Source organism: Triticum urartu, chromosome 1A (genome assembly GCF_056163025.1).
Source record: "Triticum urartu cultivar PI428250 chromosome 1A, HENAU_Tu73, whole genome shotgun sequence".
Lineage (NCBI taxonomy): Eukaryota > Viridiplantae > Streptophyta > Magnoliopsida > Poales > Poaceae > Triticum > Triticum urartu.
Genome location: NC_141873.1, coordinates 9,281,726 through 9,299,258, shown reverse-complemented (window position 1 = coordinate 9,299,258; position 17,533 = coordinate 9,281,726).

Below are 17,533 nucleotides of genomic sequence, written 5' to 3'. Positions count from 1 at the left end.
GCATCAAGATCTATAAGGATAGATCAAAACGCTTAATGGTACTTTCAAATGAGCACATTCCTTGACATGATCTTGAAGGTGTTCAAGATGTATCAGTCAAAGAAGGAGTTCTTGCCTGAGTTGTAAGGTATGAAGTTAAGACTTAAAGCTCGACCACGGCAGAATAGAGAGAAAGGATGAAGGTCGTCCCCTATGCTTTTAACGTAGGCTCTACAGTATGCTATGCTGTGTACCGCACCTAACGTGTGCCTTGCCATGAGTCAGTCAAGGGGTACAAGAGTGATCCAAGAATGGATCACAGGACAGCGGTCAAAGTTATCCTTAGTAACTAGCGGACTAAGGAATTTTCTCGATTATGGAGGTGGAAAAAGAGTTCGTCGTAAAGGGTTACGTCGATGCAAGCTTAACACCTATCCGGATAGCTCTGAGTAGAGATACCGGATACGTATAATGGAGCAACAATTTAGAATAGCTCCAAGTAGAACAGTTATTTGGAATAGCTCCAAGTAGAACGTGGTAGCTACATCTAGGAGATGACATAGAGATTTGTAAAGCACACACGGATCTGAAAGGTTCAGACCCGTTGACTAAAACCTCTCTCACAAGCAACATGATCAAACCCAGAACTCATTGAGTATTAATCACATAGTGATGTAAACTAGATTATTGACTCTAGTAAACTCTTGGATGTTGGTCATATGGCGATGTGACCTGTGAGTGTTAATCACATGGCGATGTGAACTAGATTATTGACTCTAGTGCAAGTGGGAGACTGTTGGAAATATGCCCTAGAGGCAATAATAAATTAGTTATTATTATATTTCCTTGTTCATGATAATCGTTTATTATCCATGCTATAATTGTATTGATAGGAAACTCAGATACATGTGTGGATACATAGACAACACCATGTCCCTAGTAAGCCTCTAGTTGACTAGCTCGTTGATCAATAGATGGTTACGGTTTCCTGACCATGGACATTGGATGTCATTGATAACGGGATCACATCATTAGGAGAATGATGTGATGGACAAGACCCAATCCTAAGCCTAGCACAAAGATCGTGTAGTTCGTATGCTAAAGCTTTTCTAATGTCAAGTATCATTTCCTTAGACCATGAGATTGTGCAACTCCCGGATACCGTAGGAATGCTTTGGGTGTACCAAACGTCACAACGTAACTGGGTGACTATAAAGGTGCACTACAGGTATCTCCGAAAGTGTCTGTTGGGTTGGCACGAATCGAGACTGGGATTTGTCACTCCGTGTAAAGCGGAGAGGTATCTCTGGGCCCACTCGGTAGGACATCATCATAATGTGCACAATGTGATCAAGGAGTTGATCACGGGATGATGTGTTACGGAACGAGTAAAGAGACTTGCCGGTAACGAGATTGAACAAGGTATAGGGATACCGACGATCGAATCTCAGGCAAGTACAATACCGCTAGACAAAGGGAATTGTATACGGGATTGATTAAGTCCTTGACATCGTGGTTCATCCGATGAGATCATCGTGGAACATGTGGGAGCCAACATGGGTATCCAGATCCCGCTGTTGGTTATTGGCCGGAGAGGTGTCTCGGTCATGTCTGCATGGTTCCCGAACCCGTAGGGTCTACACACTTAAGGTTCGATGACACTAGGGTTATAAAGGAAGTTTGTATGCGGTTACCGAATGTTGTTTGGAGTCCCAGATGAGATCCCGGACATCACGAGGAGTTCCGGAATGGTCCGGAGGTAAAGATTTATATATGGGAAGTCCTGTTTTGGTCACCGGAAGAGTTTCGGGGTTTATCGGTAACGTACCGGGACCACCGGGAGGGTCCCGGGGGTCCACCAAGTGGGGCCACATGCCCCGGAGGCTTGCATGGGCCAAGGGTGGTGAGGGACCAGCCCCTAAGTGGGCTGGTGCGCCTCCCACAAGGCCCAAGGCGCAGCAAAGGAGGAGAGAGGGGAAACCCTAGGCTTAGATGGGCCTAAGGCCCACCCTAGGGGGCGCCCCCTCTCTCCCCCTCTTGGCCGCCTCCCATTTCCCATCTAGGGCTGCCGCCCCCCCCTAGGGGTGGGAACCCTAGAGGGGGCGCACCCTCCTCCCCTTCCCCTATATATATGAGGCCTAGGGGCTGCCCAAAAACGCGATCTGATCTCTGCCTATTGGTGCAGCCCTCCCTCTCTTTCTCCTCATATCTCGCGGTGCTTGGCGAAGCCCTGCAGGATTGCCACGCTCCTCCACCACCACCACGCCGTTGTGCTGCTGCTGGATGGAGTCTTCCTCAACCTCTCCCTCTCTCCTTGCTGGATCAAGGCGTGGGAGACATCGTCGGGCTGTACGTGTGTTGAACGCGGAGGTGCCGTCCGTTCGGCGCTAGGATCATCGGTGATTTGGATCACGACGAGTACGACTCCATCAACCCCGTTCACTTGAACGCTTCCGCTTAGCGATCTACAAGGGTATGTAGATGCACTCTCCTTCCCCTCGTTGCTGGTTTCTCCATAGATAGATCTTGGTGACACGTAGGAAAAATTTGAATTTCTGCTACGTTCCCCAACACGTCGCTGCTCGGGCGCTGGCTCTGTGTTAGCCACGTGCACGTTGTCGCTGATACACTTGTCTGCACATCGTCCTACGCCAGTCGTTGCCACCTGTTTCAGCTTGGACTCCATCTCCACCCTGCGTCCATCGAACATCATCACCGACCTCGTGCGCGATCGGATTGATCACCTACCTGCCGCTGCGATCCGCCTCATCTACATCGTGCAACCTACCTGGCCGGTCGGTTGCGCGCACCTCCGCGGGTCCCGTGAAGACCATCCAGAGTACAGCGCGCCCCTACACCGATCGAGCATCGAGCAACCGCTGCGTTGCCCCGTCAGGCCGCAGCGCTGCCGCCCCATGGTTCTGCCCATGGCTGCAGCGACCCTAGTGCTGCCGTTGTTTGGCCCCATCGGGCCGTAGCAAGCGTGGTACGCGGTCTCCGCCATCGCCCGAGGTTGTCCCGTGGTTGCCCCGACCCATGCTCCACTGCTGCGTCGTCCTTTCGGTCTGTAGCGCCGCGGCCCGTGGTCACCGCCGCCACCTCGTGGCCTTGCTGCCGTCGTCCCTTCAGGCCACAACACTACGACCCACGGTCCACTCTGCCATACCCGCGTGTCAAGTTCCCGTGGCATGCACTATGCCGCCTTGCTTGGCGCGGGAAGACCATTGTCCGTGCCGGTCTTAGTCACTTTGTCGGATTCATCGCCTACTTCGAGCACCGTCGTCGCGCTCCTAACCTAGCCTTCGTCGCCGCCGTCGCTGCTACCACTGTAGCCGCTGCCCCATCCACCCCTTTGTCTTCGTCCAGCACCAGCCCGTCGCCAGCTTCGTCGTCATCTTCCTCGACCACTTCGTGTACTCCGACCACCATTCGCAACTTCGGTCCCATGCTGATTGGCGCCACAATTGTCGCCGAGTCCTCCTCTACTGGCCCCTCCGACTCCTCGACATGGCTTACAGCTCGTGCTGGTCCCCCTCTACACATGCCCGGTGCTGGCAACACCGATGTGTGCTTCGTCCACGACGTGTTCCCGGGCCTGGCAAGCCTGGTGCGGCGCTTCGTCAACTTCGATTTCGTCCGTCTACGCATGCCGGTGCTGGCAACACCGATGTGTGCCTTCGTCTACAATGTGTCCCCGGGTTTGGCCAACCCAGCGCGATGCTTCATCAACATTGTCTTCTTCCCTGCTCACCACTATTTCGTCACCACTATGCGCATGACTAACTCGGCCCGTCCTTGCGCCCGCGGATCCGCAGTGAGTTCCTCGACACCGGCCACCCCGACTCGACATCGACCACGGCATTCTTTGCACGGCTACCTCGACCACGGCTACACCACCCACGCTCTCGGCTACCTCGACAACGACACAAAGGGCTATCACCTCGCTTGAGCTACTCGTCGGCTTTCTCTACAGTCCACGCGTCCTTGACGCGACACCTTCCACGAAGCTCCTGCTGTGACTACGGGGAAATGTCACCCTATCGGCTGCTATTCTCTCCAGCCTGACCATCTGCAACGCTCCTGTTATTCGCGACGCTACCGCTACGACTACGCGGGGCGGGGGGGGGGGGATGTTAGTTATATACCCTAGTCTAGGATTTGTAACCCGTCTCCTACCTTATGAGGCATCTTAAGTCATGTACTCCATATATACTCGCCCTCGAGGCTCAATAGTACATCCATCGTATTTCGCCAATCATCCTCTCTATTCCCTTCTAACACGGTTGAAAGGATTGAGTGTGGTACCATTTGTGTCTCAGTTTTTTCCTAATATTCTATTTTTTCTGAAATATTTCATGGCCTTTTGGTATATGTCCAGATTTTTGAATCTGCATTTGTCTTATTTGTCTCTTGCCCTCTACTTAAGTTCGACTAGACAATCAACAAAGTCAGATGGCAAAAGCATGGCACAACTTTCGCGCAATAAATATCTGCAGTTGAAAACGCTCACCCAGGTTACCATGAGACCAACTGACTCGCCATTCTGGAAAGGGCTTATGAGAACGAAGCATTTGTTCTTTCGTAGGGTCAAATTCTTGGTTGACAATGGGATGTCAACAAGATTTTGGAAGGATACGTGGTTAGGAGAGACACCCCTGGCCGTACAATATCCCACCCTTTATAACATTGTACAACACATGGAGGATTACGTAGGCACTGTGTTCCAAAAGATCCCCTTGAATATCCAGTTCAGGCGTGCGTTAGTTGGTGAGCGATGGACTGCTTGGTTGCACTTGGTTTGGAGATTGATAGATGTTCAACTTTCCGACCAACCGGATTTGACGCAATGGACACTACCTAAGAATGGGGTTTTCAGGGTGAAATATTTTTATATGGATTTGATTAATTCTGGCCCAATCTCAAGATCGTTGCATATTTGGAAGATTAAGGTTCCCTTGCGTATTAAAATTTCTATGTGGTTTGTCCACAAGCAAGTAATACTCACCAAGGACAACTTAATCAAGAGGCGATGGGTAGGTAGTTCACGTTGTTGTTTTTGTGATCATGATGAAACAATACAACACTTATTCCTTGAATGCCCTCTCGCTAAATTGCTTTGGAGAACTATTCATATAGCCTTCAACATTAATCTCCAGTTGACATTGAATCGTTGTTTGGAACGTGGTTAGCTGGGGTTGAACATAATACAGCAGCTCGTATTCGGATTGGAATATGTGCGCTTTTGCGGGCTATATGGAACTGTAGGAATGATTTGATTTTTAACAGACAACACAGTTTAACTTCCTTGCAGGTTATTTTCAGAACTACCGTATGGATCTGTATGTGGTCCTTACTCACTCCTATGAACTACAGGAAGCCTTTGGTTACTAGGTGCAACCAATGGGAGATGGCAGCACAGGCTATTTTCATCCGGTTCGGATGACGGTCGCATAACAGGATAGGAGTCTAGGGAGTTTATTGTTTATTTTGCCTTACCGGTTGTGATTCTGAGCATGTACTTTTATTTTCTTTATTTTGCTCCGCTTGCGAGTTATAATACCTTTATGACTTTGTGCTACTTCGAGACTTTTTAATAAGATGGCTGTATGCATCATTATGATGCAGAGGCCGGAAGCACGCCTCCATTTTCAAAAAAATACATACCTGGACTACGTGCTGATAGGAGTAGGTGAATTCCGCTCCAACTAATTAAGGATTTGTGTTGGTTTTGGAATCTATTTCTCTACAGTCCCTCGATTTTTAATTAAGGCGCTTACAAGAGTACACAAGGCAGGGACGCGCATTGTATAGATAGGATTTGCTTTGTATATCTAGATAGACTTGAGTCCTAAGTTATTGTTTGGATCGCTATTTTCTAGAGAACTCGTTATATATGTACAAACTGTTTTCAGGGTCTAACAAATTTCTTCCTAATAATAAAGCACGGATTGAGTCTCCGGATTCACCATCACGGCATTTTTACACAAAGATCCCACTTCTTTTTTAAATCAACCCGTAGTCCACATGTAAAAAAACGATTCGCTGGATAATCGATCCCCAATTTCTCCTCTGCACCGCACGCGCGAGAGATGCCCTCCCACCCGATTCCACACCCACGGGAGACCGCCCGCCGCCGCGGAGGGCCACGCCAGCGATCTCCCCTCAGCCCACATGCCTCCTCTTTCCTCTCCACTCTCCTTCTCTCTCCGCCCCTTGTTCATCCGCGACGGCCTGAGCTCACCATGATCCATGGCCCTGTCCTTCTGCCAGCATCGGTACATCGTAGGTCGTCCGTGGCGCTCGACCTCCTCGTTCCGCGCTGCCCATACTGCACTGCGCACGCGCGCCTCCTGATCCATGGCCGCCTTTTGCCCAGCTGCGGGATCGATGTTGGGCGCCATGACCAGCCTCTTGCGCAGCTCGTCCATGACGTTGGGGCTTCTGTAGAGAAGAAACGAGGGAGGGAGATGAGCAGAGAGGGGAGGAGGATAAGCAGAGGAAGGAGGGGGAGAACAAGGGAAGAAAAGAGCAGAGAGAAGGGGCAGCGCCGCTCCGGCGAGCTGCGGCTGGGGTCCTCGGTGGCTGCCTACTGCGTGGTTGTGTCGTTGAAGCTCAGATGCTGGAGTGTTTATGCACAACTGAAGTTGGCACATTCAGTTCTGCATATATCGAACAGCCTTCAAAACTTCTGAAAGCAAAGAGCTGGAGAACCATCCTCTAGACTCTCTTGTATCCCCACAGATTATTTTGCTTCCAAACTTCTGATAAAAACAGTAGCTTCCAATGCAATTTCACTTGCCAGATGTTGTTATTCAGGTTGTCATCAGACAATATCAGCTTCAAAGTTTATTCTTAATCTCATGTAGTCAATATCTGAGCCTGAACACTCAAACTACTACAGGAGGAGGATTTCCGTAGTATCCCTGGGCTGGAATAGAATTCCTTGATTTGACGTCAAGCATTGGCAACTGCAGAATACATTGTCTCGAGGTACAATCACACTTGATTCTCAAACAATCATTGATTCATGAATTGCAGCAGGGTGAACCCAAGATGTCCGGAGCCTCTCTTGTGAATCACATTTCTTACAATGATTTCATGATTGAGGTCTCACAGATGAGTTATGGTATTTCTGTCCTTAAAAGTATGTAATAAATCCACAATTTAGTTTGAGTTATGCACTTGCTTTTTTAATCAGGATTATACGATTATTGAAGCACATATGTCGAAGTTTTAATATAGGCAGGTTGCCTGCACATGCACCTCTTTGCCCAGGTAGGCAATTTTCAGTTCCATCTGTCATATTATTTTTTAAATATAGTGGCATCTCGACCGTTGGAAATATGAGCAATTTACCAAATGATTTTATTAACAGAAATACTAGATGAAGCATGACTAATATAAAAGAGATAAAACAAGTCATGCGTTCTGACAGAGAGAAGGTAAATAGCTTCTGCATATACGAACCGTAGCCTAACATATCTATAACAGACAGTAGAACAAGTTGCATATATGAAGTAGAACCTAACATATGTAGGACAAGTACTAGTACGAGAAACTGTGGCAGGACATCTAACAGAAAGGAGAAGACATACGGGACAGCAGCAGCAGTAGCACTGGACTTGGGGTCGGTGTCCTCGCCAGCCATGTCGTCGAGGAGATTGTCGACGTCGGGGAAGAAGTCGTCGTCGGGGAAGTAGTCGTCGGAGTCCGGGGCGTCCGTGACGAAGGAGTCAGTCAGTAGTCTCGCAGAACGCTCCCCAAAAACCTTATCACCCTTCTCCCGTACAGGACACAAAGAGGTGCGGTTTCGGAGGGCTACTGTCCCGACCTGCGGCGCACGCCGCAAGCCAAGAAGGGGAAGATTGTAGCAGCAGCGCAGTGCTCAGGAACTTGTGGCGAGTGGAGGAAGAGATTCTGGTGCGTCTCTCTGAAAGGAGCGACCTCCCTTTTATAGGCGCAAGAGAAGGAAGCGAGAGGTTGTGCCGGGAGCTGAAACGAACAGACGGAGGCGAAGCGAACAGCCAGCAGCCGAAGGGCTGCACCGTTCGCATTCAAACTCCACTTTCGCAAAAATCTTTTCAGCTTCCATGTGACCTTTCGTATACCCGTAGTGCGTGGCAAAAATTTAGACATCGGCTCAGCTCATTCCCGCAACCCGCGTCGCGTCGCGTCGCGTCGTGGCGAGGCGTGGCGTGGCGAGGCGGGTGGCGGAGGAGGAGCGCGCATGGATGTCCCTCTTGTTCTCATGCTCATACATGTGGGGAAAGAACCTCCCTTATAAAGAGGTCCAACTCTCTCTAAACTAGCAATGTGGGACTAAACTTTTGTTCCACCTCTTGCCTTGCACAAATGGGCTGCGTGGGCCTCTAGGATTTATTAGAAATTTCTGAAATTGCTATTGGGCTAGGCCCAAAATAGACAAAATTCCAGCAATCCGCCACCAAATCCCAGAGAAACACAAAAATTTGCCTTTGGTTCCAAAACACTGTTTTATATATCGGTACTACAGTGGAGACTGTTAAGTTGAACTTCCACCTAGAACTCTATCCTACACTAGTAAGCAACTTGAACAGTGGACTGGGCCTTGAACTGCAAGTTTTCTGCGAATCTAGTTTCACATAAAGCCTTGACCGATACGTGGCTACCGTGGGTCTTCCCCGCGGGTGGAGCTTATGCGTCATACTCTGTGACCTTTCATGAGTTTATTAGAGAGAACCCTACTCTCATAGATTGAGACGTTTAACGATCAGACTCATATAGGTGCGTTCTTCAAAAGATATTCTGCAGGACAACATCTCTGCTCCAAAGAGCCACTTAGAACACATTAAGATATACATCAACCTGCCATGCAGATTAGGAGAGTATTGCATCTTTATGAAGTGGTATTTTAACAGTAAGGGTACTCTCCTCCCAGTTGACCAACAGCTTGTCTTCCACATCTAATTCATGGGATCTCCGATCACAAAGAATAGGTTACCACTTTGAACAACTCATATTGTGGGTCTCATACCCATCTCCCTCGATGCATTATCTATCACATTACGTGATAGACCCTTAGTAAAAGGATCTGCCAGATTTTTAGACGTTTGGATATAATCCAAGGCAATAACTCCGGAGTTTTTCATTTTCCTGACAGACTTTAACCTTCTCTGAACGTGTCTTGATGACTTCATGTTATCCTTTGAGCTGCTCACTTTCGTGATCACAGTTTGATTGTCGCAGTTCATAAGGACACCCGGTACAGGTTTCTCAACAACCGGCAAGTCATTCAAGAGCCGGCGAAGCCAATCTGCTTCAACCGTAGCTGTATCTAGTGCTGTGAGTTCTGCTTCCATTGTTGACCTCGTTAAGATGGTCTGCTTGCAAGACTTCCAAGAAACAGCGCCACCTCCATGAGTGAATACATAACCGCTCGTGGCCTTTATCTCATCAGCATCTGAGATCCAGTTTGAGTCACTATACCCTTCAAGCAGCTTTGGATGCCCGGTGTAGTGAATTCCATAATTTGCAGTGCCTTTCAAATAACGCAAAACTCTTGCTAGAGCTTTCCAATGCACATCTCCTGGTTTTGAAACAAACCGACTCAGTTTGCTAACAGCAAAAGAGATGTCAGGTCTTGTAGCACTGGCTAAGTACATAAGCGAGCCAATAATCTGAGAATACTTCAATTGGTCTCTAGCAATTTTTCGATTCTTTCGAAGCAACACACTAGCATCATATGGTGTTGGAGAGGGCTCGCAGTCACTATAGCCAAAGCGACTCAAGATCTTTTCCACATAGTGAGATTGAAGCAATGTAATCCCACCATCATCGTCTCTCAACAACTTGATGTTCAGAATGACATCAGCCACTCCTAAATCCTTCGTCTCAAAAGAACGAGATAGGAAATCCTTGACCTCCTTAATAACATTCAGATTGGTTCCGAAAATCAGTATGTCATCGACATACAAGCACAGGATAACTCCCTCGCCCCCACCATGGCGATAGTACACACATTTGTCAGCTTCGTTCACAACAAAGCCTGCAGCTGTTAAAGTTCTTTCAAACTTCTCATGCCACTGTTTGGGTGCTTGCTTAAGTCTGTACAAAGACTTCAACAACTTGCACACTTTCCCTTCCTGACCATCTAGTACAAACCCATCTGGTTGTTCCATATAAATTTCCTCGTCCAACTCTCCATTTAGGAAAGCAGTCTTAACATCCATTTGATGAACGAGAAGACCATGCGAGTCAGCTAGTGAAAGTAGAACTCGAATAATGGTCAGTCGAGCCACAGGTGAGTAAGTATCAAAGAAGTCTTCACCTTCCTTTTGGGTATAACCCTTAGCCACGAGCCGAGCCTTGTACTTTTCAATAGTACCATCAGGCCTAAGCTTTTTCTTGAATACCCATTTGCATCCTATAGGTTTGCACCCATAAGGACGATCAATTATCTCCCAAGTTTCATTTGCCAAGATGGAATCCATCTCGCTACGAACCGCTTCCTTCCAGTAGTCACCATCTTCAGATGCATAGGCCTCTGAAATAGAACTGGGAGTGTCATCTATGAGGTACACAAGAAAATCATCACCAAAGGACTTTGCAGTCCTCTATCTCTTGCTCCTAATAGGAACTTCATTGTTCTCCTCCACAGGACTTTCATCAAAATTGTAGGTTCGGTAATTGTAACTGGTTCCTGATTCGATGAACTAGGCATCTCCTGATTAGATGAGGTAGCCACATCCTTCATGGGAAAGATATCTTCAAAGAAAGTCGCATCATTCGACTCCATGATCGTACCGACATGTATGTCAGGTACCTCAGATTTTACAACCAAGAATCTATAGCCAATGCTATGAAAAGCATATCCCAGGGAAACACAATCCACAGTCTTTGGTCCAAGTTTCCGCTTCTTTGAAATTGGAGCATTGACTTTCGCCAAACAACCCCATGTTCGCAGATAAGAGAGTTTTAACCTTTTCTTCTCCCATTCCTCGAATGGAGTTATCTCTTTGTTCTTTGTGGGGACTCGGTTCAGGACATGACATGCTGTCAATATCGCCTCCCCCCACCATGCCCTGGAGAGACCTGATGTATCTAACATGGCGTTAACCAAATCAGTTAGAGTACGGTTCTTTCTTTCGGCCACCCCATTTGACTAAGGTGAGTAGGGAGGAGTCCTCTCATGGATTATACCATGTTCTGCACAAAAAGCATCAAACTCATTGGAAAAATACTCTCCACCACGGTCGGACCTAAGCCTCTTGATTTTTCGATCAAGTTGGTTTTCCACTTCAGCTTTGTAGATCTTGAAAAGGTTCAAAGCCTCATCCTTAGATTTCAGAAGATACACACAACAGTATCTAGTGGAGTCATCAATTAACGTCATGAAATATTTCTTTCCACCTTTTGTCAACACACCATTCATTTCACATAGATCTGAATGTATGAGCTCTAGTGGTGCAAGATTTCTTATTTCCACAGTCGTGTGAGACTTACGAGGTTGCTTAGCTTGCACACATACTTGACACTTAGATCCCTTGACGGTGGTGAAACTAGGGATTAAGTTCAACTTCGCTAGTCGCGACATGCAACCAAAGTTAACATGACAAAGACGTGAATGCCACACATTGGATTCACTATTGTTGCAAATATGATTAACAACTTTATTGCAAACGTCTGATAAGGATAAACGAAACAAGCCTCCTGACTCCTTTACCAACAAAGGTTCCATACTTGGATATTACAAATTTATTCGACTCAAAGACAAGCTTGTAGCCATCTCTACACAGAAGAGATCCGCTAACAAGATTTTTATTGACGGAGGGGACATAATGCACGTTCTTCAGCCGCACGATCTTCCCCGAAGTAAACTTCAGATCGACCGTGCCAACACCACGAACAGAAGCACTTGAACCGTTGCCCATCAGCACTGTTGAAGTCCCTGCGGTCTGATAAGACGAAAACATGGAAATATCACCGCATACATGCACATTAGCACCCGTGTCAATCAACCAGCCAGGAGAATGACATACTAAAAGAATAGTGGGAAATATACCATACCCAGCATCCTTCATGTCAGTGTCTCCAATGACAACATTAGCGGTCTTGCCGCCTTTCCCAGGATGACGCTTGTCATAGCGATTAGGGCAACTGGGAGCCCAATGATCAGGATCCCCACACACATGACAAGCACCTTTCTTCTTGCCATTCTTCTTCTTGAAGTTCGTGTATTGTACAGCCTTGTTCTTCCCATCAAACTTTGTTTTTCCATCAAACTTGCCCTTGTTCTTGAACTTGTGGGGCTGGAAGTTCTGCTTCTGTACCACATTGGCACTAGATCCTCCCTCAATACCTCGAGCACGTGTGTCCTTTGCTCTCGCCTTTTCTTCCACATCAAGAGTGCCAATGAGATCCGGGACGGAAAACTCCTGCCTCTTATGCTTCAGCAAGGTAGCAAAGTTCCTCCATGAAGGAGGAAGCTTAGTGATGATACCTCCGGCAACAAACTTGTCCGGTAGCATACAACTGAAGTGCTCAAGTTCTCTAGCAAATGACTGTATCTCATGAGCTTGCTCAACCACGGAGCGCTTTTCAGTCATCCTGTAATCATAGAATTGCTCCATGATGTACAGCTCAGTGCCAGCATCCGAGACCCCAAACTTGGCCTCGAGTGCATCCCGCATATCTTTTCCATTATCAATTGACGCATAAGCATCAACTATGTTCTCACCAAGAACACTCAAGAGAGCAGCCTTAAACAGAGTATCCATTTTCTGAAAAGCTTGTGCCTGTTGAGCATCAAGCTCTCCTTCAGGTTTGCCGAGAGTGGCTTCGTAGCAACTCATGGTTTGAAACCATAAGACTGGTCTCAGCGCCACCTCTTATAGTGGATACCCTCAAACATAGGAGGTCTCATGGAAGCAGCAAAACCACTTGGGGTAAATTGCCTATAATAAGGTTTTTGGATTGTTGGAAATATGATCAATTTACCAAATGACTTTATTAACAGAAATACTAGATAAAGCATGACTAATATAGAAGAGATAAAACAAGTCATGCGTTCTGACAGAGAGAAGGTAAATAGCTTCTGCATATACGAACCGTAGCCTAACATATCTATAACAAACAGTAGAACTAGTTGCATATATGAAGTAGAACCTAACATATGTAGGACAAGTACTAGTACGAGAAACTGTGGCAGGACATCTAACAGAAAGGAGAAGACATACGGGACAGTAGCAGCAGTAGCACTGGATTTGGGGTCGGTGTCCTCGCCAGCCATGTCATCGAGGAGATTGTCGACGTCGGGGAAGAAGTCGTCGTCGGGGAAGTAGTCGTTGGAGTCCGGAGCGTCCGTGACGAAGGAGTCAGTCAGTAGTCACGCAGAGCGCTCCCCAAAAACCTTATCACCCTTCTCCCGTACAGCACTCAAAGAGGTGCGGTTTCGGAGGCCTACTGTCCCGACCTGTGGTGCACGCCGCAAGCCGGGATGGGGAAGATTGTAGCAGGAGCGCAGTGCTCAGGAACTTGTGGCGAGTGGAGGAGGAGATTCTGGTGCGTCTCTCTGAGAGGAGCGACCTCCCTTTTATAGGCACAAGAGAAGGAAGCGAGAGGTTGTGCCGGGAGCTGAAATGAACAGACGGAGGCGAAGCGAACAACCAGCAGCCGAAGGGCTGCACCGTTCGCATTCAAACTCCACTTTTGCAAAAATCTTTTCAGCTTCCGTGTGACCTTTCGTATACCCGTAGTGTGTGGCAAAAATTTAGACATCGGCTCGGCTCATTCCCGCAACCCGCGTCGCGTCGTGACGAGGCGGGTGGCGGAGGAGGAGCGCGCGTGGATGTCCCTCTTGTTCTCATGCTCATACATGTGGGGAAAGAACCTCCCTTATAAAGAGGTCCAACTCCCTCTAAACTAGCAATGTGGGACTAAACTTTTGTTCCACCTCTTGCCTTGCACAAATGGGCTGCGTGGGCCTCTAGGATTTATTAGGAATTTCTGAAACTGCTATTGGGCTAGACCCAAAAGAGACAAAATTCCAGCATCTACTACCCTCTTGTGAACCGATTAGCCATTGTTTTGCTAAAAATAGCAATTACATATACATTTAGTCAATCTTTTTGCATATCTCCTTCCATGCTATGATTGTCATCTTGAGAAAAAATAGGCAAAACGGGTAAAGTTGTATAAGCTCTTTATGTTTGCAAATTTTTGTTTCGGGGGAACTAGAGGATCAAGGATTTCAATTTGTCAGGGCTCATAGAATGTCAAAAGATGATTTCTAGATTAAACTTAACATCGATCAGACTGGTTTCTATAGTGAGTTATGATGAGGAACTTGCATCCCGAGTTAGGTATGCAGTTGAGACCAACACACTGAGTGCAGCAGACGAATAAAACTTTTGCATGGTTTCTTACAACTGTAAGTCTTTCCATGTTCAACTATTCTCACATTATTACTGTCTGATCACTACAGGTGTACTTGATGACACATATGCCCTTTATATGGCTGGTAAACAGAAGGTGGTCACTTGCTGCATTTGATTGTTGCGTACAAGGATGAGACTGAGTATAATGTGCTTGCACATGCCATCAACTCACTACTCTTCCTATTCTAATTAATTTTTGTTGTTCCTAAACTTGACTTGTTCTAATGATCATTTATCATGCAGTCTCTTCTAGCTTTTCAGAAATCCGTCCCTTGCAAGTGAGGTGGCTGGGATGCCAAGAGTGGGGAGGGTCACCTGAATACACTGTTAAGAGGTACACTCTTAACTGCTCTTGTGGAACTAGGCCATCAAGCTACCATAGACGAGATTGTCCGTTAATTCAATCACCATTGTCTATGCCAGAGGATCACATATCTGGATGCCATTGCTTGCCAAATAAAAAATGAAGAATAGTTATGTTAGGAAGCTACACTAGCTTTGACGACCTGAGCATTCATGGAATGTTTTTTGGCATCCAATACATTGAGTACTTCAGTTGTAAGTCCGTAAGCAGTCCTCTTTGAAAGAGAAAATGTATACATGCTTCAGTGAATGGCCACCCCCTTCTATTTCAGTAACAGTGCAATTGCTATCGGTACTTGCTAATCAGTATGAACTAGCATTGCGGGGAAAACTTTCTCCAAAGCTCTTACAGAGTCCTCAAACTTTTTCAACATAACCACGCATCGATTCACTTCAGCTATGACATAATACTTTCCGTTCTTAGTCATATCTATGACTGTTAAAATCTGCATTCTTATTTTCATACTGCGTTCTGTATTATTAGTTTTGTCTAAAGCATGAATTGATGCCTTTTCAGGTGTAAAGGAAGTGAAGTGTGAACCCAGTGTTTCTTTTGACTACTCCAAGTCTGAAATGAATTCCATGAGGAGGAAAAGGCTGAATTGAGTGCATGAAATAAAGGCGGAGCATCCTAAGAAGCAGGTATTTGCTGACTAACTATAATAATTTTCTCTTTTTATTAAAAATGAAGCGTTGTGCTTCATTAATTTATCTTTCTGGACTTGGTTTAAGTTAATGTCCGCTTGAGTGTTTCGTAATGCTGAGATGTAATTGTACAGCTGCCCATGCCCTTTCAGTGCATTTGTGCGTTCGCGCTCTCAGTTTAGAAGTGCTTCCTTTTGTACAATTGGTTTTTTGTCCAATTCAGGCCGCACTGAAGAAAATGTTTGTTGCATGTTTGTGTTTGTTTTTTCAAGCGTGGCTTGTTATCATTATTCTGTGCCTTTTGGGTTTGCTGCATATGGTCAATCTTGTCGTAAATCTACTGTAGGTGTAAATTTTTGCCCTTATGTCCTATGGAAAGCTTACTCTTTCATGTCTCCAGTCTGGTTGGAGAAAAAGATCAGAGTTTCATCTGTTGTGAAAATGGAAAGTAATTAGACGTCAGAAGATTACAAGGAAAGATAAAGTATGTCTACTTATGTCGTTGTTATTCTTACTATGGATGATTTCTGTTGTTACAACCTTTTTTATCTAGAGCAAAACAGTAGATTTCCTTACTGCATGTATTTATATTACAAGTTTAAAAGGATACACAGCAAAACATAAAATAAATAAAACAAATAGTACAAGGCAGAGCCCTTTTATCTCTTTAATGCCGGGGCTTGCTCTGAACAAAGAAGATACTACCGCTGATACAAAGTTGTACTGAATGAACGATAATTAATAATATGGATTCGAAGAAGTATGTTTAATTATGAGTATTTTTTTAGGTAATATCCATCTAGGTTGGTTTGCTTGCTGCTGATGCAATTGTTATTCTAGGTTGGTTTGCTTGCTGCTTTTATTACTTTAGATTTATTGTATTGCTATATTTTTTCTTATTCAGGCGGATAAATTTACACGGAATCATACCACATGATCTCACATCGCGATCCACAAACGATCCATCTCTTTCGAGAGCGGCCGTTGTCCCACGACATAGTTTCTTGACCTGCCAACCATGATTCATAGGATAGGAAGTGGTGCTCTCTCCCGGTGCAACGCACGGGCATTTGTGCTAGTTAAACTAAAACATTACTGGCAAGCCTAACTAATTTATGGATAATTAAAACTTGGTTCTCTTAATTCTAGAAAAAGGCGTTTTTGGAAAAAACAGGTCTTGAGACGCTATTCCTAAAAACAGGTTTTAGAAAAGATGAGTCCGACGTACATGACAACGTCATGAGACTCCAGCATCGGGTCTCGACTCTCATACATACAAAAAAGCACACATCCACCTTCCTCTCATGGAACGCCCATGGGGATGATGATGCCCATAGCACCGTTGCCCCCCCTCCCCCCCCCCCCCCCCAATCCGGACAGGATCTAGGTTTTCACCCGGTACACAAGAAGAGCAGATGAGGAGGAGGAAGGGGACAACCTAGACGACAACTACAAGAAGCGGGGATCGGCACAACTAGCCTCAGATTTCTCCTGGTGCATAAAAGACCAGCTTTGGCGACCAGAGGCCACCAGAGGCAAGATCCGCGGAGGCTGCCAAGATTAAAGAAGATGGATGGCTTCGGCCTCCACCAAGGGGACCCGTGACACAGGTGCCACCTCACCGACCCTGCGGCCGAGTAGGGCGGCTAGTAGCGACGAGCACCGGTCGCTGTAGAACCAGCGTCGATCCACTAGCTTCTTCGGCTAGCGTGCGATGCACCGCGATTCCTCAAGTGGTGACAATGGGGAGAGTAGGGATTGGGAGCGTAGGCGGTGGCGCTACGGTTGAGCTGCCCGAGTCATCCCGGAGGCAGCGACACGGGTGACGAAGGGGATTTCTGTATTCACCTGCAAAGTCCTGTGAATACATGTACACTTTTTTTAGGCGCAGCAGCAGGAATTTAACTGCTAACTCACTCCACTAACTATTTAAAAATACACCGTGCGAAGAATCCATACTAATATAATATCGAAAATTTCATATAAAAAGTCTGAACAATTAAACTGCTTACAATAGTACAAATAACACGAATCTGGTAGTAGTCTGAGCAATTAAACTACGTACATGATAAGGACTAGAAACCAAGATATCCATAATGAAACTAGACATACTACGCTAATTAATTACCTAC